The sequence below is a fragment of the Lepidothrix coronata genome, unplaced genomic scaffold, assembly GCF_001604755.1.
Source record: "Lepidothrix coronata isolate B3197 unplaced genomic scaffold, Lepidothrix_coronata-1.0 Scaffold43, whole genome shotgun sequence".
In the NCBI taxonomy this organism is placed as follows: domain Eukaryota; kingdom Metazoa; phylum Chordata; class Aves; order Passeriformes; family Pipridae; genus Lepidothrix; species Lepidothrix coronata.
Window position 1 is genome coordinate 4818310 of NW_016690223.1, and position 25097 is coordinate 4843406.

Below are 25097 nucleotides of genomic sequence, written 5' to 3' on the forward strand. Positions count from 1 at the left end.
AAAGATCATAAGCTCTATCACATTTGGTAGGAATTCTTTCTAGGACTGCTCACAGTTGTAAAGATTTCAACTTTATATCTAAATTCAATTTTCACTAATCAAGACCTTCAGGGCACTGTTTCATTGGTAACAAAGAAGAAATAACATCATGTTTGGCTTATACATCAACGCGCACACACACACACACACATATACATAATATCACTCCTGGCAAGTGATATGTCCTGCATCTTCCCTTCTTTTCTATTCCATCTCTTTAATTCAACCATGATGTCGTACTCATATTTTGTATAACTGCAATTAAAAAGAATAGTCATGATAATTACTAAAACAATCACAAAACATACAAGAAATACGGAGACAGTTCTTTGTCACTTTCCTTATCATTCCACTGTAGGAGTTGTTCAAGTGACTCAGACTGCAGTCAATCTGTGGCAGGAATTATCTCTCTATCTGTGACTAAAAAACCCAAGAACAATAAGACCTATGACAACATGAGCGTCTAAAAATTGGATAAGGTGGAGAGGAAGTTATTTAGAAAAAAACATGCTAAATGGTAAGCCTATCATTTAGAGAACCAGTGTCATATGTTGTATGTGATTTCCACAAAAGGCTTGCTCTTAGCAAGAGTCCAAACTTCATAAGATGTAGACATGATAAGATTATGAAACTGTCATAAAATCTGCTTTATAGACTATTGAAACTTTCACAAAAAAAGTTGTAAACAGCAGAGCAGTTACTTGGACAGATGGAATTAAGGAGTATAGTATGTCAGATACAAACCACAAAGACCTGAATAGGAATGCTGGACAATCATATCTCTTATTATTTGACCAACTTTAGATGAAATTTCTTGCACCCTAACGCTATCAATTTAGTTTGAGCATCTGGAAAGAGAGCCTAAGGTGATTAGCTGATATAGAGAAGAATATTCAGAAACACAAAGTGAGAGAACAATCACTCTTATGGACTAGATAACACAGAAAAATTTGCACATTTAGTTGAAACTTTGTCCCTTTGTTATTCCACTGAGGAACCTGATGCCTTAAAGTCCTTTTGGTTTTTTGGTTTTTCTAATTTTTACAAGTTTTATAAATAGTTATATAGCAGAAGTAGATTTTAAAAACAGCACCATGTATTCCTTTACCCTTACCCATTACCCTTAGCATAGTAACTACACACATTCCCCAACCCTATTACCCCTTTCCATGCTCCCCATATAAATTATCCCTTGAACTCCATTAGAAAATGTTTAGTCTCTTGTCAAGGTAGGCCTATTCTGTTTAGAGAACACCTGTACTTTGACCTAAACCGCAGAGTACAGTCAAACTCTGGGTAACTATGTGCCCTTTGTGCTCCGAGGAAGACTAGAAGGATAAAGTAAGTGATCCCAAAAAGACCCTAGCCCCAGTTCCCAAGGGCATGACTGAGGGTGGTCCAGGGCAAAAGCCAGAGTGGGAGAACCTTGGATTGGACAGGCAGTATTATAAATTGTAACATCTGTTAACAGAGGGGTGCACACGTGTCTTGTAACCAAATTAAATCCTTTTCTTATCTCATCCCCAATTAAATTGCTTTGGAGGGTTTTTTTCCTCAGCTCCCTTAGACGTCAAATCCAACAACAATTCAGTGAGGAAAAGACTGGGGGCGTTAAAAAGATAGTGGTACAGAAATTACTGGGGAGAAATATGGCTGCTACTCCCTGGATGGAATGCAGTCAGCATACCCAACTTCCCCCACACAGTGCATGCTAAGGGGAGATGAAATGTAAGGTGGAGGGGAGTTAAGACACCATGGCCAGGCTTTGTTGAAACCCTTACAGAAGAGGGAACTCAGTGGTACTTTTTAGCTGATAATCTGCACAACAGCTGAAAACCAAGGGAAATAAAGGAAGATGTCCTGCTGTTTAATCAGCAACCATGGTGAAATCACTCTTTTTTGGAGTGACACGTGTCCCCATCCCAAGGTTATCTCAGATACTCTGCTGAAATGTCCTCTCCCAAGGTATGACCACTCCTCACTGAGTAAGATGTATGACTAAAGTCACTCAAGTTCCACTTAAACATAAAGAAATTGTATAAAAGTGAGTTAAGAATGGGAAGTAACTAGGGAAGACTCCAGCGTAACTTCTGGGATCAGTCAATTGGCTGAACCTGTCTCCTGCCCCATAGGGTCTCCTACTGAGTAAGAATCATACTCTATGAATACTGAATGATTATTTTGAGCTAGCTTTTATTGGGGATCAACGTTTGTTTGTATGTCACTTTGAATTACTATATTTCTTTGAATACATTTTTGTGGTCATATACTCTCACTGGCAATCCTTGAACCATAATCTCTCGATATTTTATTAATAAGGACTGTCATTCCATAAGCTGTTAATATGAGTCTTTCAAGGGCACTAGAAATCAGTGGCAGTGGGTAACGGTGTGAAGACCCAGGAAAGGGTCTCTCTGTTTGGCGTGTCACCCTGAACATGTTAGTCAAAGTGCCCTCTGATCTATCAAACTGCTCAGTGAAGTGTCCCCATAACAGGATGCTGAGAGATGGGTTGCGCACAAGGGTCTTGCCTTTCCTGGTGTTCTGATAGTCTAATCAAACACAAAGGATTTGAGGAAATCTCCCATTTTCACATGGAAAATTCTAAAGCAAATACTTGTGTAGACAGTTCAGGTAATGTCCTACACAGAGGATCATTCTTCCTGTTCATATTAGAGTGCCTCAGAGGTTACTCAGTACTGTGCATTGAGGCCTCTGAAACTCCCCTAGGAAAACCAGTTTCTCCTGAATTGCTTCAGGGTTTTTTTGGACCCATTTGTAGCTATCAAATCTTCTATCTCCCCTCCTTTTAAACCCAAAACCACATACAGCACGTCAAGAAACTGCCTTCCCCTATGTATTTGGCATAGGCATTTGTATTACGGAGGGTTCGGAACATGCTGAATCTTGAAAACCATGACACGGTTAAAAGCTTAACAAAAACCAATATTTACTACCAAGAGGTGGCCAACAAAACGAACAAACCCAAAAGGGAGGAAGGAGGAGAGAAATAAGCCCCCAGCATGACCTCCCCAGTTACCCACCTGTTGCCCATGAAGTTATCTTACTGACCTAGCATACCTATAATTACCCATAGCAGAAGCTGCATCCTTGGAGAGTCAGTAAGTTCACAAACTGGTAGGCGTCCCTGCCAAAAGGCAATGTTGTCCTTGGTGTGAAGTTAGCTGCCTTCCAAGAAAGCACTATATACAATTAACTGAGTGACCACAACCTCCCAGGTGTGGCCAGCACCGCCCAGCCAGAGGCCCTCAGTCCCACCTCCCAGTTATGTAAGCGCATCTCTTCTGCACATGCATGAGAACTTTGGAAATCCCCTAACGCACGCACAGTATGCTTTGGGGGTCTTTCTTAATTGAGTCTGGGGGCGCTACTTCATCCTCCTCCTCCTCAAATTCTCCTTCAAGCGACCTTGGAGGACAATTAGCCAATCACAGAACACCAATTAAAACAGTTTATACAGAAGTTCTTCCTCCAAGGACGAATTCACTGTTCTACCAGTGAACTTGACAGGGAGAATATAAACTACTGCAGGTGGCTGGGGCCAAACACAGACCAAAAGTATCAGCATAAATTCACCCTGCTACAGCATTTCAGTATGGTACAGTGCTACAGGAAAAAATAAGAAGTCAAGATGCCTATTCTCTTGGTTAGGCTGAGTTCCTATGAATGTCAATACAATATTAACATAATTCTTATATGTCACATCATCAAAGCAGTAGAGTGAAAAGCCATCCTCTGCAGTCTCAGGCCCATTAAGTTCTAACATGACTACAGGCTGATTGCACAAGCAGCACACTATATCTGAGACCTGTTCCATGGTCAGGTAGTCAAGACCTAAGACTGCTTGCTTTCCACTGGCAGCTGACTGTTTAATCAGCATCCTTATCTCCTTTCTCAATATTGCCTGCAGAAAGCTGGTTGGTTTAGTCCTTCTGCTTGAACTGCTGGGTGATTTCAGACAGGCCAGATGACACTGCCTGATATGCAGACACTCTTACTACCTGTTTAACTCCTCACGGCCTTCCTCAGCCAGCTGAGATACACATAGATAAAATGACAATATCACTCTCTCACTATACTAATTGACCTACAGCTGAAATAAAGCACAGAAAATAATGGCATCATACCAACATGCCACTGCTTTACTGTGTATCATGGGTCTACAATATCCTACATCCTTGCTTTTCTCAGTTCTTGGCCAATTTGGTTTGTCATGTTGCCAGATGAGAGATTAAAGCATCAGCCTCCTGACAGCTTTCCATTTTGGAAAACAAAAGTCGGACTACCTATATTCCCTGGATAGCTTCTACTGGACAAGCTGTTTTTTACCCCTTTTCTTACAAACACTACTTGCAATGCTGGCATGAAAGTTTTGCTGCATTTCCCCTGGGGAAGTACTTTCTGGAAGAGTGCATGAGAGATGTTTATAAATGAGAAGAACAATAGCAGACCACTATGCTGAAAAAGGTGAAATGAGAAGATAATATTTTATTTATTTGACAAATGTGGATCTTTTTCTACCCCAGTTTTCCCAGAGGTAATGATTTTTTCACATATGTCTTTTGTGTAGGATTATCCATTGGAGACTTCAGGACTAATTCTTGTACTTCAACTTATTTATAAGCCCTCAAGTTTATAATGTTCTAGAAGTGCTGGCTGGTTTTGACTGAGCCTACAGATTAGTCTTTTTCTGTTCCCTCACTATAATGGAGTAAGTCTTACAAACAGTTTTCCAGGTCTATTGTTCATGTTCACAAACTCATAATTTTCTCTTCATGATTTACCTTCAGTTCTTTCACAAGCAAAAAGAGGTATTTCCCACACATCCCTGCTCATTTATCAGAACATCTAGAAGAAAAATGTAAATACTTCAAATTATGCCTTGGGCTCTCTTTGTTCCTGTGGTCTGCAACTATCTCTGAGAAATCAAGCAAAAAAAGAATTCTATATGATAAAAAAGAGATTAGGAAGGCAAATATGGCAAACTGAGATGTTGGCCAAAGTTTTGACCAAGGACACATCAGTTGTGTCCTTCTGTAAATGTGTAGTTCAAGAAAGGACACTGTGGGGAACGGGATGTCATAGGCTGTGTAAATACTTAGCCTGATTCTGTGAAAGCCATAGAATACCACATGGTTTTGTCTGTGTTTAGAGACAACAGCAAAGAAACCACTTTTGCTGTTCATTATAGATGCTTTTTGTCTCTCTGCTACCACATAGGGATGGCCCAGAGTCCTGTTCTAAAGGCTTCAATTACATTTGGATAACCTGAGCCTTTAGGAAATCAGCGAACTGTAGGAACAAGGGATTTACAGAACCCACTGGTTGACATTACACTGGCCAGAGTCTCTTGAAAACATTGATCTATGGAAGAGAGCCATCAAAGTTCATTGCAATCATCAGTTCCTTATAACTGGGAAAGCAGCTGCAGTTCTGAAGGTACAGCTAATGCAAAAGACAGCAGCCCAAGACATGTTACATATCAGTGCATCATCTGCCACTCTATGTCTTTACTTTTCCATCTGAGACCACTGTGACTGCTAAAGTCTCAGTCCTGCTTTCCAACAAGCTCCATAATCTCAGCATTAGCCTAAGTACCAGCTAGTACCAGTTCCAGGGTTTCTTACACAAACTACATTTCCTCAGAACAGTAGTACTACCATCAAAAATGTTTTTGTTGGTTTATTATTTAGAAACAAAACAACGTAAAGGAGTAGGAGGCACTTGTTAGGAATATTTCACTTAACCATTTAATAGCACACATTGCAAACACTTGGATCAGTCTAGATGAAAGGGCTGCAAACTGAGAAGAGGGCAGCTAGCAGAAGGGATGGGATGAAACCTCTCAATCTAACTTCGCCAATGAAGAAGGAACAAGAAAACATAATGTGAGGTCAGTCACAACTTATCATTTTAGTACTACTGTTACATCACTGCTAGCACGGAGACAGGGGGTCTGCATGCAGGCATTTGGAGAGAAGGCCTGGAAGCCTGTTTGTCTGGCTTCCCGTCCTGTTCAGCCCTGACTGCTGGCTTCAACTTGCCTGCGAGCTGTTTTTTGTCTCCAGCCCGGACCTGCTGTGCTTTCATCAGAGAGTCTCTGTGCTCACTGGAAGAAAAGGAGGAGCTTTTTGGGGTGCCATCAACTGAGAACAACAGTGAGTCCTGTTGGGGGCGAACTGTTTTTCTTACCCCTTCCTCCCACTGAGGGAAGGGTCCCCCATTTCCTTCTCGGCTCCTCCCGCGGTCCGGGACCATCCCCCCCCCGCGACCCCTCTCCCCGTGTGGTGACCGCCAGAGCCCAACAGCGCCCCCTGCTGGCCACGACAGAGAACTGCAGGCCCTGCACCTCCAGCGATCCAACAGCGCCCCCTGCAGGCCACGATTAGGGCTGCGCTAAAGGACAGAGAAGTGTTCATTCAGACCTTTTTTTTTCTAGGACTACTGTCTAGGTTTTTTTGTGTTCTGTTACTGTTTTTGCCAACATACATATATCTTTTAATAAAGGGTTGTTATTTCTTCTGTTTTTTTCCACACTTCCTCGATTAAAGCCCCTTAATTTTGAATTTACAATTGCTGAGAGAGAGGAGTTTGGTCTATCTTATAACTCATCCTCTTTAGCAAACATTCCAGTCTCCTCAGACTGAGACAAGAATCATGGACATACATAGAATCATAGAATCATAAAATCATAGGACCATGTAGTTTAGAAAAGATACTTAAGTTCATTGAGTCCAACTGTTACCCTAACACTGCCAAGCCCCCCACTAAATCGTATCCCTGAGTACCACTTCTACGTTTCTCTAAAATACCTCCAGGGATGGTGTCTCAATCACTTCTTTGGGCAAACTCTTCAAATGCTTGAAGACCCTTTCCCTGAAGACATTTTTCCTCATATCCAGTCTAAACCTCACCTGGTACAACTTGAAGACACATCCTCTCATCCTATTGCTTCTTACTTGGGAGGAGGGTCTAATTCCCACCTCACTACAACCTCCCTTCAGGTAGTTATAGAGAGCAAAAATGTTTCCCTGCAGTCAATATTTCTCCAGGCTAAACCCCATTTCCCTCAGCTTCACATATTGGAGACAGTCGAGCAAAGGGCCTCAAAGATGATAAAGAAATGGGAGTATCTCTCCTATGAGGAAAGGACAAGATAGCTGGAACTATTCAGCTGGGAGAAGAGAAGGTTAAGAGGAGATTGATTGCTCACTGCCATTCAGTCATCCAAGTAAAGCCTGGTATGACTAAGAGCATTAGACAGCTCAAATGAAGGTGATGCCTTACCAAGGCAGGCAGCCATTCCCAGAGAATTTCTACAAGTGGCTTATTTGACTTATGGAGATATTAAAAGTATTTCAAAGTGTTTCTCTGTAGTACCCAAGAATTTCGATTCTGGCCACAAAATTAGCTTTGTATTTATGGAACTGCTCAGCACTGTGTTTTTAGTCTACTCCGAATACATTCTGGAAATGTGGGGAGAACTCTGCTAGCTGTGGCAAGGGTCATCTGGAAGGAGAATACACTGTAGGAGTCATATAGGCTAATCCACAGGAGGCTGAGTCCTCTGCCCCTTGTCACCTGAAGAAAAAGATAGAGTTGTGAGATACCTAAGAGCCACTTTGTAAATTAGTATCTGAGAACTTACATCATCATCGTCATCATCATGGCTAGGCTTCGCGAACAAAGATTTGGGAAGGGCTCTACCCACTTTTTTTGCAAGCACGTTGGTGGCTAAAAAGGCCAATATGAGACAGGCACATCCGGTTGCAAAAGGCACAGCAGAAAGACTCCTTAGATGGCATATTCTGCAAGGCACGATTCTTTCTGAGTTGTCTTTTCTCCATCTGAGAACTTACAAGACAGTAGGTAAAAGCGGGGATTGTATGATCCAGCCCACAGAGTATGAAAAAGTAACAGCAGGGCTACTTCAGGGGGTTTTTTTGTACTACTACTGTGTTTTAACTGATATTAAAGGTTTCAAGATGAATGTGGAGGATGTTTTTTAAATAATGACCTGCAAACTCATGTTCTGCTGAAGTATATTTTAAAATCATATTTTAATAGCTATATAAAAGTTCCATCTATTCCTACTAAACAATCAAATGAACCAAAAGAGAGGACTGTGGGTAAGTGATGGATCAGTTCATGTTAATTGTTTCTCCAAAGCTTGGAATTCAGCCATTTTGACACACAAACACAGCAGCTCTCTGTCAGCTCTCTGGAGCACCACACAAAAATTCAGGGGAAGTGAAAAAAGAAAGCCAAAAAATGCATAGCTCTCACCAGATTCACAGGGAATCTGAAAGACAGGCTTTTGGCAACACTAGCTAGAATTTAGCCTGGTACAGGAGGTCAAATGATCTTAGAAAACCAGAGCCAAAACTAGTTTAACATATCTAAAAGATAATGCTTTAAGTTCTTCCATTCCTGGAGATGAGCCTGACATTATGATTGAGGAATGACTGTTGTAGGCTTTCTGGATAGTTAAGACAATCCCTAGGTCCTCCTACAGCTGCCTGATTACATTTTTGACCTAATGGATACAATATTGTACATACTCTGGGAACTGAGCAGCAAGCTGAGGGGTAGAGAGACATTGTCTGGTCCATTACATTTCCTGAAATTCTTTCTGTCTCGCAGACAGCTGCTTGCACTGTGAAGAAGATTTTGTGATCACATTACATTGATTCTGCTGACTGTCTGCATTGCACTTTGAATTCTTCTGAATATCCCTACAAATAAGTGGTATGTGCAGTCTGGAGCCTTGTTATTCCTCTGTTTTCCTATGGTTGTCAATTGGCCTTATATTTGAAGCATGCAAAATATTACCTCTGTTCTGCACATCCCATGTTTTTGAAACATCATGAAATGTATAAATTGTCTTTCACTGAGTGTTTTTATCATGGGATCTTGGTGCTAACTATTATTATGGATTACCATAAATCAGGTGGCCCCATTACAGCAATGCACTGAAATAGAATATTACACAAGGTATAAGAGTAACAATTTATACTCAGAATGGAATTCAGTAAGAGGAATTTTTGAAAAGGGAAATGAAACTGTCATAAAGAATGCAAGTGTTCAGTGAAAAATGAAATGGTAGCATTATTTCCTCGTGACCTGTCTTTTGAGGTGAAGAAGGAACTGCTGCTGACATCAGCATGTCTTGGCGGAGATTTTGAGTCAAATTAAAAATAGATCACAAATTCATTTGAAACTACATTAGAAACAAAGATAAGTACACTCTTGGCCTTGTGGAATATGAACATTTTAGTTTCTAAACAGTGTTGGGTTTGTCTCTTTTAGGAAATAAGATTTCGCACCAAGGACCCCTCTCTTCCTACCGATATGTTTTCCCTGTTAATCAGATCTTAAAGACCAACATTTTCTTAGATTTAGTTTCTGCAGAAAACTCCTCATGAACAGAAACATGTGCAAAATCTATACAGTGATAAAGAGACAGAGGTGCCTGAATTTGCTTTATTAGTCTAGATTGTCAATGAAAAATCAGTGGAGCACCAGAAGAGAGATGCTTGGCAGAATCTTTTAAATTATCAGAGGTTCACATCACTTTTTTTTTTCTTTAAAGGTCTGAAAAGCAAAATAATAAGATCACTTACTGCAGAAAAACCAAGATCACAGTTTCAACCAGCACACACTGTCATCTAGTTTAAGCCGTGATTAAATATGAGGTTGCTCCTATCTTTAGCAGTACAACATAACAGCTCCTCATTAGACCCTGTAAATATACAGCCACAGTCTGAATCAAAGTAGGTCACAGTTCATAGAGGATTTTGGCAGCCATGTCAGTCACTGTTATTTAAAGAATGACCACTCCTAATTCCTGTTCTTAACAACAGATTTCAACAGGAAAGAAAAAAAAATCTGAACCCTTTAAAGCTGACAGAGAGGAGGTAGGAGGTGGCATTCGCAGACAGAATTAATGACATGCAATGATGTTCTGAGCCCCTCAGGACTTGCAGTTGGGTTGTGTTAGTCTTTGCTAGACTGCCAAGAGACAACTTTAAATCCACAACTGAATAAGGACTGTGCACATGCTGACCCCACCCTTCCGCTCCTGGTAAGACTCCTTTGTGAGACTGGTGCTGAAATGATGAGTTGGCAACTCTATGAGTCTCTAGCCAGCAGAAGCAGAAACAGACAGTTATCCTTTGTCCTCACACAAAGCAGATACAGCAGATACAGCCACATTCAGTGAATAAAGCCATCTCATTTGTGTTTTCTTGTTCTTGTTTTTTTCCAGGGTTGAGCTTTTCAGTTCTACCAGCATGCAAATTGTGTGAGTTTTGGCACAAATTGGTGGAAGTTACCATGTTGTCCTGTTTACACCAGTTTAGGACAGCTTACACCCCTTGTAAACTTGCATCTAACAGAGGGAAAATACGGGTGATGAAGAAAAGGTGTTTTAGTCAGGCCCTGCTAGGATGCATGTTTTCTGCTTTTCAAGTTTTATTTATTTAGATAAATATATAAAGATGTGGGATAGAGGAAGACAATTTATAGCAAAGGACAGCCTTTCATTTTCATACTTATAGGAATACTTTCTAATCAAAAAATTTCGTTCTTATTTGAAAGCTCTTGAAAACACCTACACCTGAAGCTGATGAGATTTTGGGTCTTGAAAGTGGAGTAGGAGCATGGATTGCAAGGACACATAGAAGGTCACCACCTTAAAGTGATCTGCCTACAGTGTTGCTTGCTGTTGTAGCAGGATGGAGACCCAGTGAGCTATATCATTCAGGCACACCAGGGGGAAGATGACTTAATGCACGCTTAGTGCACTCCCATGTAGCCAAGTTACATGCGGCTAAATGACACTTCAAAACTCTGGAAGAGCCCAGATCGCTTGTGGTTGCTGATACTGTTGTCTACTGGGACTCTCCAGCCACACATTTAACCAGTTAAGGAAAAGGACGTTCAGAAAACAGAAAATTGCCTCGACAATGTAGAAAAAGAATGAAAAAGAATATATGGACTCTCAGCTGGTCAGAAGGAGGTTTCTTTCAGCGTTTAGAATGTATTTGGAAGAGACAGACAAGCTTAAGCATGTCAGTAACTAATATAAACAAAATACCAGAATAAGGAGCTCACCAAAATTTTCAGGATATCAGTGCTTAAAGTGTTCCTCTTATGCATGAGTTCAAATCCAAGCAACTCCTGAACTCCAAGACACAACACTGAAAACCAAGATTTGGGAGCATCAAGCCATTGGGCAGATCTCTAGTATGTAGTGACCTGGGTTTCTACAGTGTTAGACATGCTGGCTATATGCAAAGCATCTGGGAACATTCCCAGGCACTGGAACTCCACCATCCATAGTAGAAAACTACTAAAACATTGCCTGTTACAATTTTGGCAGGTCATAACTAACCGTCTCCCAAGGACAGCTCATTCCAGGGACATTTCCCAACAGGAAGTTCGCGTGCAGCCAGCCTGTTTTGTAGTTTATGAGAGTTTGTTTGCATGGTCAACGGTCCATTGTGTGCCAGTTGGCCTAATTGTCTGGGAACGTTCCTGGGAATGTTTAATATAACAGTTTATTTTTGAGACAATGTAGCAGCTCACCACTTGCAAAAAGGGAGAATATGTTCCTTCTCTTGACTACATGATCTTATCCTCTCTTTTATATCAGTTCTGCAGCTTGTCAAGCATTTTGTTGGAAGAGCTCAACTCTGTAACTTTCAGGAATCCATTTGCTTTCTCTTGCTAGCGCAGGTGACTGCTGGTTTAGGAATTTGAATCATGTCATTGCTGAGTCTGACAAGCACCAAAGCCAGCTCAAGGAAGGCATGGTTGTGCCTGGAAAGAGTGAAATAGCAGGGATCTCTCCCCTGAAATAGAAGAATCTCTCCCCAACAATGCCAGTGATGCTTTAGGGTGTGCCTTATAACTACATATCATGTAACTTATTGAGATGAATTCAAACTGTAGATTCAAGAGTAGCTTGAGCTGATATAAGTTATCACTGCTGCTGCAAGAAGAGGGTCTTTTTCCAAACTCTCATTTTCCGTATCTTCTCTTTGCCTTGTGCCAGCACAGCAGTGTATACAGCAGTGAGTGAGCTGGACTGAGGAAATGATCCTCAGGAAAAAAGTTAATCATAATTTGCTGTAGTTCACTGCATGGCCACAAATGCTACTGCCAGAACAAGGATTTCAAGCGTGTGGGGCCAACAGCGTAGAAGTAAAGCTATCAGATTCAAGTAAAAGTTGGGACAGCAACATCAGTATTTATCAGGATTTATCTGCTTATGGAACTGCAGTATTGGGTAATTTAAGAGGCATTAAAAACCTGGAGAAGGTATTCAGATTAAAGCACAGCAGAGTCATTTAGAGGAGAAAAGGCTTGTGGGAACCCTAAATGTAGATAAGGGTTCAAATATAAAACCAAAGACAGTTTGAAGAGATTTTCTTTCTGGGTCTTTTTCTTTCTGTGATAAAATTTGTGTTTTCCTAACAGAATTAGTGTCATCTCCTATAAAAAAAAATAAATCTATAGTTGAGTTAAACTAAAGAGGATATGAGGATCAAAAAAATCTTGAAAGTTGTTTTGTTCTTTATGACAATCCAGAAATAGTTAATACAAACAGGTTTGTTGTGCAGTAACCAAATTCATGCTAGTGTGATGTTATAACATTTTTATTGCAAGTATTCTTTATTTCAAAATCTATTCTGAAGATGCAAGTGGGAAGAGGCAGTAGAGAAGAAGCATTAATTTTCTGTTATTGTCACACTGATCTAATTTGTAGCATCCTTTACCACTAATTGCTTAATTAAATTGCATTTTGCAGCTCAGACAGGAGCCATATTAGATTCTTGGAACTCTGATCCAACTCCAGAATGTCTCATGGAGCAGTTTTCATTACACTCTTGTGTAGGCTTTTTAATGTCTCTAAACAGTTAATTAAGTTTTTCTAAGAGGCATAATATCTTCCACTGAAAAAGCTTTCTAGTGGTTTTTCTTCTTTTGGCCTTAAGCCTTCCATATAGCTTTTCCACTGGGAGTTTTAAGACCTGATGCTACTATTTGATAACTTTTAATTTTTTTTTTCCCAATACCTTTTCTCTCAAAGAACTTCCCAGGTTATTTAAAGTAGTAGCTAGTAAAAAAAAAAAATACACTTCTGTTGTTTTAACTTGTCCTGTGCTGATTTATACCAGTTGGGAAACTACCAAGGACAATCTTCTAGTCCTTGCCACCCAGAAGTGTGCTGTCAGTTGTGTCACTCATCCCAATGGCAACTGCAACTGTGATGCAACTGCTTAGAAATGGAGCAGAGCTCAGGGCTTCATAGCACTGATCAACATGCAGATTAATTACCTTGTCTGGTTATGAATGAATTGAACAAGGTAAAATCTGCAGGCAGAAGCAATAGCTCCTGTTGATCCATCCAGTAAAACTGGGGGGAAGGTGAAAAAATGGAGGCACGGAAGCTTCCAGGACCAAAAGACTTCTTCAAGCCTTCTTCAAACTGACTGTTCATGTGGTCTATGCATGTGATTAGATTTAGATGAGATTATTTCATACAAAAGGGTGTCAACCTTTTGAGATACAGACTTCCCATGGCACATTTAACAATATTTTTGGCTTTGAAACTGCGTTCCTCCAGGGACACTAGTTCTACATTTTATTAGTCAACAACATGATTAAAAGTAGCAGAATAAGTGCTCACATTTATGTTTTTGAAATCAGAAACCAAAATTATTTTTTTCCTATTTTTATTCTTCTCTTTCTTTTCCTTTTCTTGTCCTGCTTCTGAAATTCCCTGCTTCTTGCTATCCCTCGGTTTCTGGGATGATCAATATCCATCTTCCTCTTTGTACAGTTACACTCACTAGTCCAGCTCTGTGCACCCAGAATGGAAAGTAATTCAGTTTTCAGGATACATTGTGAAAAGGAGAGAGTGGTCCTAGAAAGAGATCTTAATACAGGTTCAACAGTCATGCTCATTTTATTTGCTTTTGTGAATGAATTTGCCTTCCTGCTGAGATAATTTCTCTTCATTATTTATGTGTATAGAAATAATCTCTAACAGTAACTCAAACAGAGCAAGTAACTCAAACAGTTCCACCAGAAAGCACCACTTGGAAGTCTGTCTAACACAGCTCATCAGATGTTCTGTATCAGCACCTGCTGTGCCCTTCAATCACTGTCTGCACTCCTGCTGCCATGAGGGTTCAGATGAGGGTGAAGGATAACAGCACCTTTTATTTATTTATTTGCAAGATAAGAGCAATCAGATTTACAGACTTTAGCTAAGAATTGCTTTATCTGTTGCTGAAATGTAATTATATCTGAGCTGGAGCAGGGGTGACTCTTTAACAACAGATGATGTTAAACAGACCATGGATTAAGACAGAAAGATAAATAATATTATGACCATCTTGAATTTGGACAATTTTAGTGGATGTAGATCTATCCAAGTTGAAACAGATCCAGGACATTAGATCTAACATTTCTGTTTTAGGAAAAAAGTCAACAGATCTTCACTTGCAATAACTATCCAGCATATCATCTGATGTCAGAGCATACAAAGATATGCCAGGCATACATAGCTAGAAAGCATATGAAATTCGAATGTAATGGTAATAATACAATTTCTAGATAATAAGAAAAACCGAATGCCAAAGCATTCTGCATTTCCCATTATTAGGAAAATTATCATAAAGAGAAATCTAATTAAAGTATTTGGTCAAACAAACAGAACATTTCTCCGTTGATTCAGCTGATCCCAAGGTTGGGGCACGCATTCATCTATGCCTGGAATCAAATCTGAGTTCAGAACCTGTTGTCCCTGAAAAGGGGCAGGCTATGCCTTTTCCCTTCCGTGGCTGATACCTTCTGCCTTGTGAGTCTCAGCAGCAAAGAAAGATGCACACAAAACACAAGAAAAATTATGTCTTCCAACTTCCAAAGAACCCCAATTAAACTCCATTCAGCATCTGAGAGTGACAGAATCTGTTACTATTGCTGCAGTTGGAGGTATGAGTTACACAGGAGATTTGCCAGACTTCTTAGCCTCTGAGCAAATCAGAAGGGAGCAAGATGAACTGATGCCAAAGCATAAGCTCTTTCCAAATGCAGCAACCTGTGCAGAAGCAGAAGGTCACAGGCTGCAGCTGGCCCAACTGCAAGTGAGACAGAGGGAGCAGTCTTAACAAGCATCAAATTGCCAGATAGGAAAAAGAGTCTTGGGTGCTAATCTGTTCAGAATGAGGAGCTGGGCTAGGATAAGCTGAGAGAGAGGGTGAGGAACATGTGGGAACTGTTTGTCCCTTTGCTTGATAGACACCCTGCTTCAGTATTCTGGTAGACTACTTAGTCTGCTCTAGACATCTGGGATAGATTCACCTTACACCTCCTTTGAAGAAGGGCAGGGTGTGAGATGATAGGCACTTCCATTGTTCTGTTTCCCAGAGCCCTCTGTTCTGGTTTTCCAGAATGGGCCCCATCTGCTCCTCATCTGAGCTTTTGGCCTCAGTTTGACTGCAGCATTGCACTGACTGTCACTGACATCACTAGATAGCAAACTATAGTCTCCACGTATTTCCCAAGGCACTACTTCAACTTGTCTCTATTTCTTGTAAAATGCTTTGTAATGAAACTAAAACTTCAGAAAACTAGAAAGCATCCTCCAATTTCAGAGGTCAAAATAGGAGTCTCTCAGCTAAATATTTGCCAGAAGTAGAAGCTATTATTCCTAGTCAACTGGGTGTTTTACACATTTCCCTCTACTCATTCACCTTTAGAATTAGACTGTGATTGTTTTTCAAAGATATCTGAAGTTCAAGAAAAGATACTTTATTCTCTCAAAGCCCATGCTGAAACTTTAGTAAAGAATGATTTAACTCAGAGGAAAAAGGAATTTAAAAAGAGAAGAGAAAAATCTTTTAAAGAAAACTGCTTTACTCTTTCTGTGGGGAAGTTCTGCACTGATTCCCAGGCCACCTTTCCAGAAGACTAATACCAGTGTAAAGTTTTAAAAATCTGTGTAATATAACCTACTCTTGGAGAAACCTCAGTCCTGAAGCCTAGTTATTTAATTTTCTTCTCTTTTCAAAATAGTTCTGTGACACTTTTTCAGAGTGATCATATCTAGATTGTTTGGGTTGATGACCATTCTCTGTTAGTCTGAAAATTTAAGCTATATCTTTGGGATACCATGCTACACCACTAAAGATAATGAGACCTTGGGCGATTACTTCAGTGGAGCAAAACTGTGTTCAAGGAGCACCACCAATCCTTCTACCTACTGGCTGGATATATAAATATCATGTGACCTCTGTGGTCATGAGAACATCAGGAATGTAAATTAATCATGAGGTCAATTCTTTTAAGGAACAAGCAGTCTGGTTTGAGGAAAGGTAACATTAAAGTGCAGCAACAAGTAAGGATTAAAGACATAAAGGCAGAGGCAGTGGATTTATGACTACAGACATATTGACTAAATTAACTATATAATAATGTCTCAATATTCCTCCAAGTAACAATTAGACGTTGCACTTAATAGGAAAAGGCAATCAAAATTCACAGACACAGACAGTCTAGGACAGGCAAAGTTGGATCCTACGCAAAGCTTCAGTGAATGGAGTGCACAGTCTTTCACTGAAGATCTCCTGTGGGACCTTCACGGCTATAGAAACCTCACATTGAGCAGGCCCTTGGTTTTGCATCTTATTTGGGAAGTTAAAAGTTTCACATCCAATTCTTCCTGACAGTCTTAGTCTCCTGAACAGTGTGATTTCTTGGCTCTAGCAATGGAAGCTATGGAATAAATGAAAACTACAGGATCAAAGGACTAGGTTTTACCAGTGGAGCCTGAGTATCCAATTTTTCCCACTAAGTCTATCTACTACAAACAATCATTTGGCTGAAGAAACAGTGTCCTCTCTCTGCACTTCAGTCTGTTCACAAAGGCTGATATTATTGTGAGCCTGGAGTGTCAGGAAGTTCTTTTGTCTACTGTGGAAAGCTGATGACTGCCAATGGGCATCTTTTCACTGAGAAATATATTGATATTCAATGAAAATATCCAAGGCATTATATTGATGTGCAGGGGCCTTTGTTTCCCTGGCTCAGCAGCCTGGCTTTTGGCTAGCTCCTCATTTCCTTTTTTAATCCAGCCCCAATTGCAACCAGTAATTAGTGCAAGGTTTCTCTAAATCATAGGCTCACCACCTTGTAGGGTGCTGCTGCATGCTTATGTCACTCTTCCCTTCAAGAGCAGTGAGGCTGCCCACAAATCCAGGGTAGATAATTAAGGGTTTGCAGGAATTGCTCAGTTTCCAAATAAGTATTATTTTACAGAAAATACAACACATCTACAAGCTGAGAAAAGAAACCTCTTCAGCAGTACCATACAAACAGCTCATATAACAAGAGAGAGTGCATACAAGCTTCATAGTTGCATAAAGTCAAGCTCTGTTCTTCTTTTGTTATACCAACTATGTGCCAGTGCACCTCTGTTAACATGGTGGAGTCATTTTTGTAATAAAGTGGAGAGCTAAAGCCAAACTCCAAGGTGAAAAGCCTAAAGAATGTGTTAAATTATTAGAATATAATTACGGCCCTTTCTCCAAACTCTGCTAGAAGTTTAGGAATCATTTTAAAAGTGTCTGAACTCAGCAGAATCAGAAGGTGACTGCAGATCTCTTATCTAAAGCCTTCTCACCCTCCCATATCTATCCCAGCAGCAATATGTTTTCACCACAATTCTTTACAAACATCTACGTGTGAGGTTTTCACTTAAAAATTAAACAGTGTGTGGGTTCTCATTTTCTAACTAACATCCAAGCTCTGTGTTTTTATATGTATAGCCCTTCACTTGCTTGCTGCAGCCATCTATGAATGTGAATCATGGTATGAGTTTACCAAGCCTTTTGTTGGGCTATCAAGATGGAGCATACCTATCCTGATAAATTATGGATCTTTTTCATTGGCCTTTCCCCCCCCCATCCTTCTTTTTATCCATTGGCCTGTTTGATACACCTCCCACATTCTGCCGCATAGACAGTTTTCTGGAATAGGGAATTTGTTACTTAACAGTAAAATTCCTGATACAACAGAGTGTCAATGCTTGACTGGTTTCTGAAGTATTATCGTGTCAAAAATGCAGCCTATAAATGAATGGCATGATTTGAAAGATAAATAATAACCAAGTAGCATCTGGTTAATGTAATTCAGTACTTTCAAAAAACACAACATGAAAACATCTTAAATGGTGTCTAGTATTTTGTTTCCTTTCTGATTAAAAAGAAGCCAGATTGCTCAGTGCTGTTTCTGTTGCAGGCTGATTTGCAAGCATCACCACCTTCCCAAACACTCACAGTTTCTGAGGGTGATGGACCTCATCAGGAAAGCGCAATCTGATATCGAGCTGCATAAATTGCTTTTTGCTTCCCCTCCCCTGAATGTGTACCACTTACAGAAAGAAAAAAAGTGAGGAGAAAATGCTGAAAAATGTGGCTTTTCCTGGGCACATTCCTTAGCATATTTCCGCTGTACATGCTTCTTTCACTCAAACAAACTCTTTTCATTTTCCCCATTTCCTTGGTTTATTATTATTTTTCTCCCTATCAATTTTAATTTCTTTTCTCCCTGAAGAGCTGTTTTTAACAGCTGCATCTCCAGCTGTCAAGTGAATAATTCAGGGGAAATTTCTCACCATTGCAAGAATTGTTCTACAAAATACTTTAAACAGTATTCAAGATTGTCAAAAAAAAGCTTCACAGGACAGCTGCATGCACAGAGTGCTCTATTAGTGGACAATATAGCACTTTGCAGTGTATGCTTAACCTTTGCTTTACTTTGAGCAAGCAGTTTATTGCAAACACATTTATTGCTGCTGACAAAGGTCCTGTCCTTGAGGACTTTGGTTTTCAAAGCCTTCTTTCCAAAGGATCTTTGTCACTTCTCTGGCTCTCGATAAGATTTTCAAAACATACAATCGAGCCCTGCATACAATGATGCATGTAAATTAATGTAACTAAAGACACTTCTCTAAATAACATATTGTTACAGCTGACCATGGCTGTCTAATCACAGGGAGTCAGCTATCAGGGTTCAGTAACTAGACTATTTCTAGTACCTTCTAAACTTGTTTAGAGCTTAGAGTATGGTTATGTGGCAGTACTGTATGACATGTATGACACCTTTCTCACAAAGACCATGTGGTTTAGAAAAGAACTTCTTTTAATAATTGAAATATCTCAGAAATATTCAAACCCAAGGCACTCAAGTAGTCCTGATTTAGGAAAGAATCATGGTTTTTACCATGTAAACGGGAGTGGGTGACAGGTACCATGTAGCATGCACAGTTTTTGAATGCTTGGAATTTGGTGTGAGAGGCAAATGTGATAACATTTCCTTTCTTTTTACCAACTCACCTAAAGACAAGCTCAGATCTTTGCACTCACCTAGCTCTAGAGGTTTTATTTTGTTTGAGAATTCTCCCTTGAAATTTTTGGGGTTTCCATTTTAATAGAAAATTTTTGTCTTCTACCTAGCCATCTCAGATACCACTCTGAATCAAGTAAGCCAGCATTCAGAATCTGTAATGACAGCTGCCTTTTTCTTCAAATCAAAAGGGAAGCTTAGTAAAAACCTAGTAAAAACACGAATAAAATAGCACCCAGATCATCTTCATCAACGATTAAACACAATAGAGTTTCCAAGACATGAAAGGACTGATTTAATTATCCACAAGATATGTTCTAGTCTTCATTTCCTGAGACAGCCATGTCTCAGGCGCTGGCCTGAACTTGACATATATTAACAGTTTTTTACTACATCTCTTTCTACTGCTTCAGTGCTTAGCACGATAAACCTGGGCTTTATGTTTGAATATGACTTCCTTCAGCAATACCTGCTCAGAATCTCAGAGTAGATATTCCAGGCTTGTGCTCTCATGGACAGTGTAGAATCCTATTTTAGCATTTATTTCAAAACTAAACAGGTATTCTGCAAAGACTCCCAAAGAAACAGAGCCATGAAGTCCTTGCTTGTGCCTGAATGTCATCTGTATGTATCACAAAAGTGACCCTCTAGGTTGATAGTGATATATCATCCTACTGCAGGTGATAAAGTATGCCTTGGAAGATGGACTTTCAGCTACTTTTCAAGAATCAATGAGTCATAGGTGCCATAAGACACTCCACATCATCTAAAGCCAACATTAACAATTCTGAGTTATCACATTGATGATGATCAAAACAAAAAGCTATAAATATCTTCTTCTCTGCCCCTCTTCTCCAGCCCCACAGTGAGGCAAAAGCTGATCATTATCCTATTGATTCTGGCCAATGATGGTATAGAGTAAATCACAAAATCAGATAACCTTGTTTCCCAGCCTTTGTAAACTAATTATGTGTATTAATCACAGAGACCTCAGAACCTGTCTCTCACACTAAAGGAATTTCTTCAATAGAAACTTCTTCCATTTTCAATTTACTATTGCCTTGCTAAAGCAAAATATATTTTATTATCTTTTCTCAGCAAGTTAATGAGACCAGCTAATCTATTTCTAAGATTAATTAAGAAACTCAGGAAAAAGTTTTGAAATAACCAAAAATCAAAACAAAGTCACCCTTTTTCAGCAACAACTCACTAGGATCCACTGGAAAGCAAAAGCACAGATCTAAGTAATACATAGAAGGAAAAATTATTACAGTCTCAGCTCTGGTGACTTCACACTGAATGGAGTATCATCATGGGCCTGCTTCATGTTTTTCTCAACTGTTATACAAGTGGATAAGCCCTATTTCCTGTGTGACAAATTCCACTTCAGAAAAGATTTTGTTTCAAAGCATGTTGAAGCACCTTTATTGTGTATACAGAATTTGCCTGAATATCAAAGCATGGGATGCTAACCTGAGAGATCAGAGGCTTTGGTAAGTAAAAGACTCATCTTACAGGTTCACTGAACTGCCTCAAGCAGATCAAACATCAGACAAACAGAAGGTGAAGATGCCGTCTTCACCTGTAAAGGCTGACACACATGGACCAAGTCTTGCAATAGAATGAGCACATGAAGCTCTCAGTGGCTCTCTAAAGCAATGTTCAATGATGTCAGACACAGCCGGATGTGCAAGGCCCATAGCTGTGGCATGTGGGCCCAACTGTTTATGAGGTGACAGAAGAATAAACAATACAGAAAAAACAGAAGAACATGACCAATGTGAAGTAATTTAAAAAGACAAAGCAGTGTAATTAGTTGAGCATTTTCCATTCATTCAAATGGGATTTTTTCCCAATTAAAATGTTCTCTTTTGCTAAATTTCAAAGAAAAAAAAAATAGAAAGAAGAGGGGAATGGAGGGGAGGGGACGGAGAGGGAAGGGAGAAGGGAGGGAGAGGGGAGGGAGGCAGAACAGGAAAGAAAGAGAAAGATGTTTAGAGAAGGATTTATCTGCAAATATGCCCTGAAGTTTGTCTGAAATGTGGAAATCTGTACTTTAGCTTTTTCAGCCTGACCATCTGTTTCAGTTAGGCTGCCAAGGTACAATTTGACCCTGCCAGGTATAAAGGGATGAAAGAGTGACTCTCTAGAAATTTTTCCAGCATTTCTTTCTATGGTTTCTAGATTTCAGAATTCTTACTTTAGTTTTAAAAGTCTCTTTACAGAAGCTACATAGCAGTCATCTATTAATATAGCCAAAACATTTCTGTCTTTCTCAATTTGGCCCTAAATGTAGATAAGATTATAGCACACCATCAGAAGTATCAGAGATGTTTTGTGTTTAGATCATGCTTATTATGTGCTTCATTCAGTCTGTGAATGTGTGTGCCTAAGGAGAACAAAGCAGCCTTATTACTTGGCTTCCTTATACTAAAAGCCTTTTTTCCCCTTTTAAGTATCAGTGAAGTGTATCTCTGTTCTTGTGTTCTGCATGCAGGAATATTTCAATTCAGGAGAAATACAATAATATTTTTCCAGAAGTCATTGAAGCTATTACCAAAGTATAATAGGGCATCATGAAATATAAATCCAGTTACTTTACAACCATGAAGCCAGTGAGGGTTATTGTGGTTTTTCTAATACACTCAGAAGAATAATTCAAAAAACTCAAGCCAGGGCTTTTAAAACAGCGGTGCAATTTTTTGCCTTCCAGTATCATTTGCAGTAATATAAACATAAGCTTGGAAATAAGTTAGTACACCATATGTTGTACAAAGGCTTACAATTAAAATTTGGCTTGTGCATTTCATATACATTCTTATTTTAACAGAAATTGTAGTAGACTGTGTAGGAGACCAGAGGGATGATTGACTAAACAACCAGGTGGGAAGTGATGAGCAGAGCAGCCAGGGCGAGTTCCCCATAGGTGGGATGGCCTCTGCTACACCCTGGTCCCCCTGGAGCCTTGGTCAGCTTCAGATCTGGTCCAAAATGGTGGACTGAACCGCATGGCATGCCCCAAAATGTCAGATTGACCACATGGTATGCCCCAAAATGACAGACCGACCGCACGGCATGGCCCAAAATGGTGCCAGCTGACCACGTGGGCCCCACAAGGAATATCAAAGTGCAGGTGTGCGCCCACGGCAGGGCCCCAGTGGACTGGAGCAGACAAAAGGATAGCAACACGTGTTGGGTGACACGCTCCACTACCCTGGATTTAGAAGCAGCTGAGACCATGCTGGATGGTGGCGACTACATACCTTTCTGTCTCCTTTTTCTTTCTCTCTCTCTCTCTTTTTTCTTCTCCTAACTTCCTCTTCTTGAAATGTACACATCCTGTACACAGCACCTCTAAGAGATAATCAGTCTAAGGCCATTTGGAGGCTCTTCTGTAACTACAAACCTCAATCTAACAAATAATGTAAAATGAATAAAATACAATAAAATAAAGAAAAATTATATTTATTTCTCTCCCGCTTTAGAACAAAAGTGGGATCTTTCCAATATTTTCATGGGAAGGAAAAAGAACCAGGATAGAAAGAGAAAAGTAGCCATGTAAAAGGTTAGAAAACATTGAATCTAACCTGCCTTGTCTATCCTGGTGCCAAATTGAAGGAACAGGTGGCCAAAAGATGCAACTTTATTAAAAAAAACTGGTCATCAGAGAAGGAATGAGAAGCTGTCTGTGGCAGCTTGCAGAGCTTGTGATCAACAGGTTGTAATTAATTCCTGAGAGAAGGAAAATAATGGAGAAATCACATCAAACTGGAGCCTTGAGGAGAACACAGGTGCACATGTAGGTCTCTTTTGTAATCTGCTGCAGGGTTGTAGCACATCACTAATCATACTACCTTTAAAGTAGCTTTATAATATGGGTTTTTTTCAAAGGAGAGGAACTCTTCAGGACAAATTCTTTTCAAAAACATATGCACCACAAAGCCTCTCTCAAGGCCATTGGAGGAAACCTGTGGAAAAGTGCAAAGATTTACAGGGCTTGCCTGTTTGCTTGTGTTAGCAACCAATAACATTAATGTCTTTACCTGAATTACAGGACTGCAAAATATCTGTCTCCACTCAAATCTAAGCATAAAGTTGCGCTCTTAAGGAAGCTTATTTTAATAAAATTACCCATTGGGCTGGAGCTTTCTTGCAGTCAAACCTCTTGTACTGTGTGTGCAAACTTATTCTGCTTCTGTGTAAAACAAAAGGTTCAGTGAAGAACTTATTGCAGATGGGAGAGAAAAACCTATAGGATAATACATTGTTTCTTATTCAAACAAATGCAGTTTTTCAACAAGTCAGGAATCGTGAAAGGAACTAATGCCTGTACTTGCCGTTTTTGAACAGCTGACTTATACAGTTTGGGTTTGTTGGATGGTGGGGGGGTTGTTTTACTGTGGAGCAGCAGGAATCACACCTTTCAGCAGTTTGTTCTCCTAGAAAAGATCACATTTACAAGATTCAGCAGCAGGAATAATATGGTTAACCTTCACTAACCCTTTACTTCACAACTCCATTAATACTATGTCCTGGGCATAGTCTCACAAACATATCTGATGTTCTTTCTGATTACTAAAATATTTTAAGTGTGCTGAAGAAAGGCATCGAGGGACAAGTGGGCAGAGCAGAGCCATGTGTGCAAAGAACAATTTATACATAATCTCTTCTGTAAATAGAGAGTCCTCCCTCATTGCACTGAAAATGTATGCCTTGGGAGAACTTGACTGTACTTTGAATTACTGTGCAGACAAGGCATCTAGTTATTGCCCCTCCTGAATCCTGCACCCTGCACCCACACATAATTTTCAAGAAATCTTTGTCATTCCCCATTCACTATGTGGTTAAAGGGTTTTGTGAAAGATAAAAGGATCAAGCTCAGGGAAAACAACAACAACAACAACAACAACTAAATAAAAAAAAAAGCAAGCAAAAAAAAAACCCTCAACAACTAAATACAAAAACAAAAGCCACAATGACTTGGTACATGGCAATTATGTAAAAGGCAAGACAGTGAACAGGCAGTGAAAAAGCATGAGATGCAAAATAAGGAGCCGGGTAGAGCAGGACACTCCGGGCAGAAGGCAAGTAGTAGTATCTGGAATTTACTACTCATGCTCATTACCTAAACCTGCACTGGAAAAATTTCTTTCTGAGCATTAAAAAGCAAGTTCCAATGTAGCAAATACCTGGCAATGAACTGATCTACAGAAGTCTATAAAGAAGTGTTGGTAACAGAGCAATTGCCAGCTGTCCTGATACAAAGCCTGTGGGACTTCCATTTACCCAGCTTCCCCAGTTTGAAATCTCATAAATTCACAGTTAATGTAAGGGGAAAAAAAAAAACCAAACAGCTGATCATAGTGATATTGGCTATTTGAAAGGAGTATTCTTCCCTCCAGTACACTAGTATACCCATATACTGTGGTCCTGGAAAATACTATTCAGATAGATTTTAGTGGTTTAGATAACTTTAGTCATTAAATGTCAATAGCACTTTTGAGAAGAACAAGGACATTAATTTGGCCTCTCAGTATATGTCCAGCCAGAGTAGTTATAATGGCCTCTTGTCCCAAATTGCTCATGCACTTTATATTGTTATTTTTCATTCTGTCATA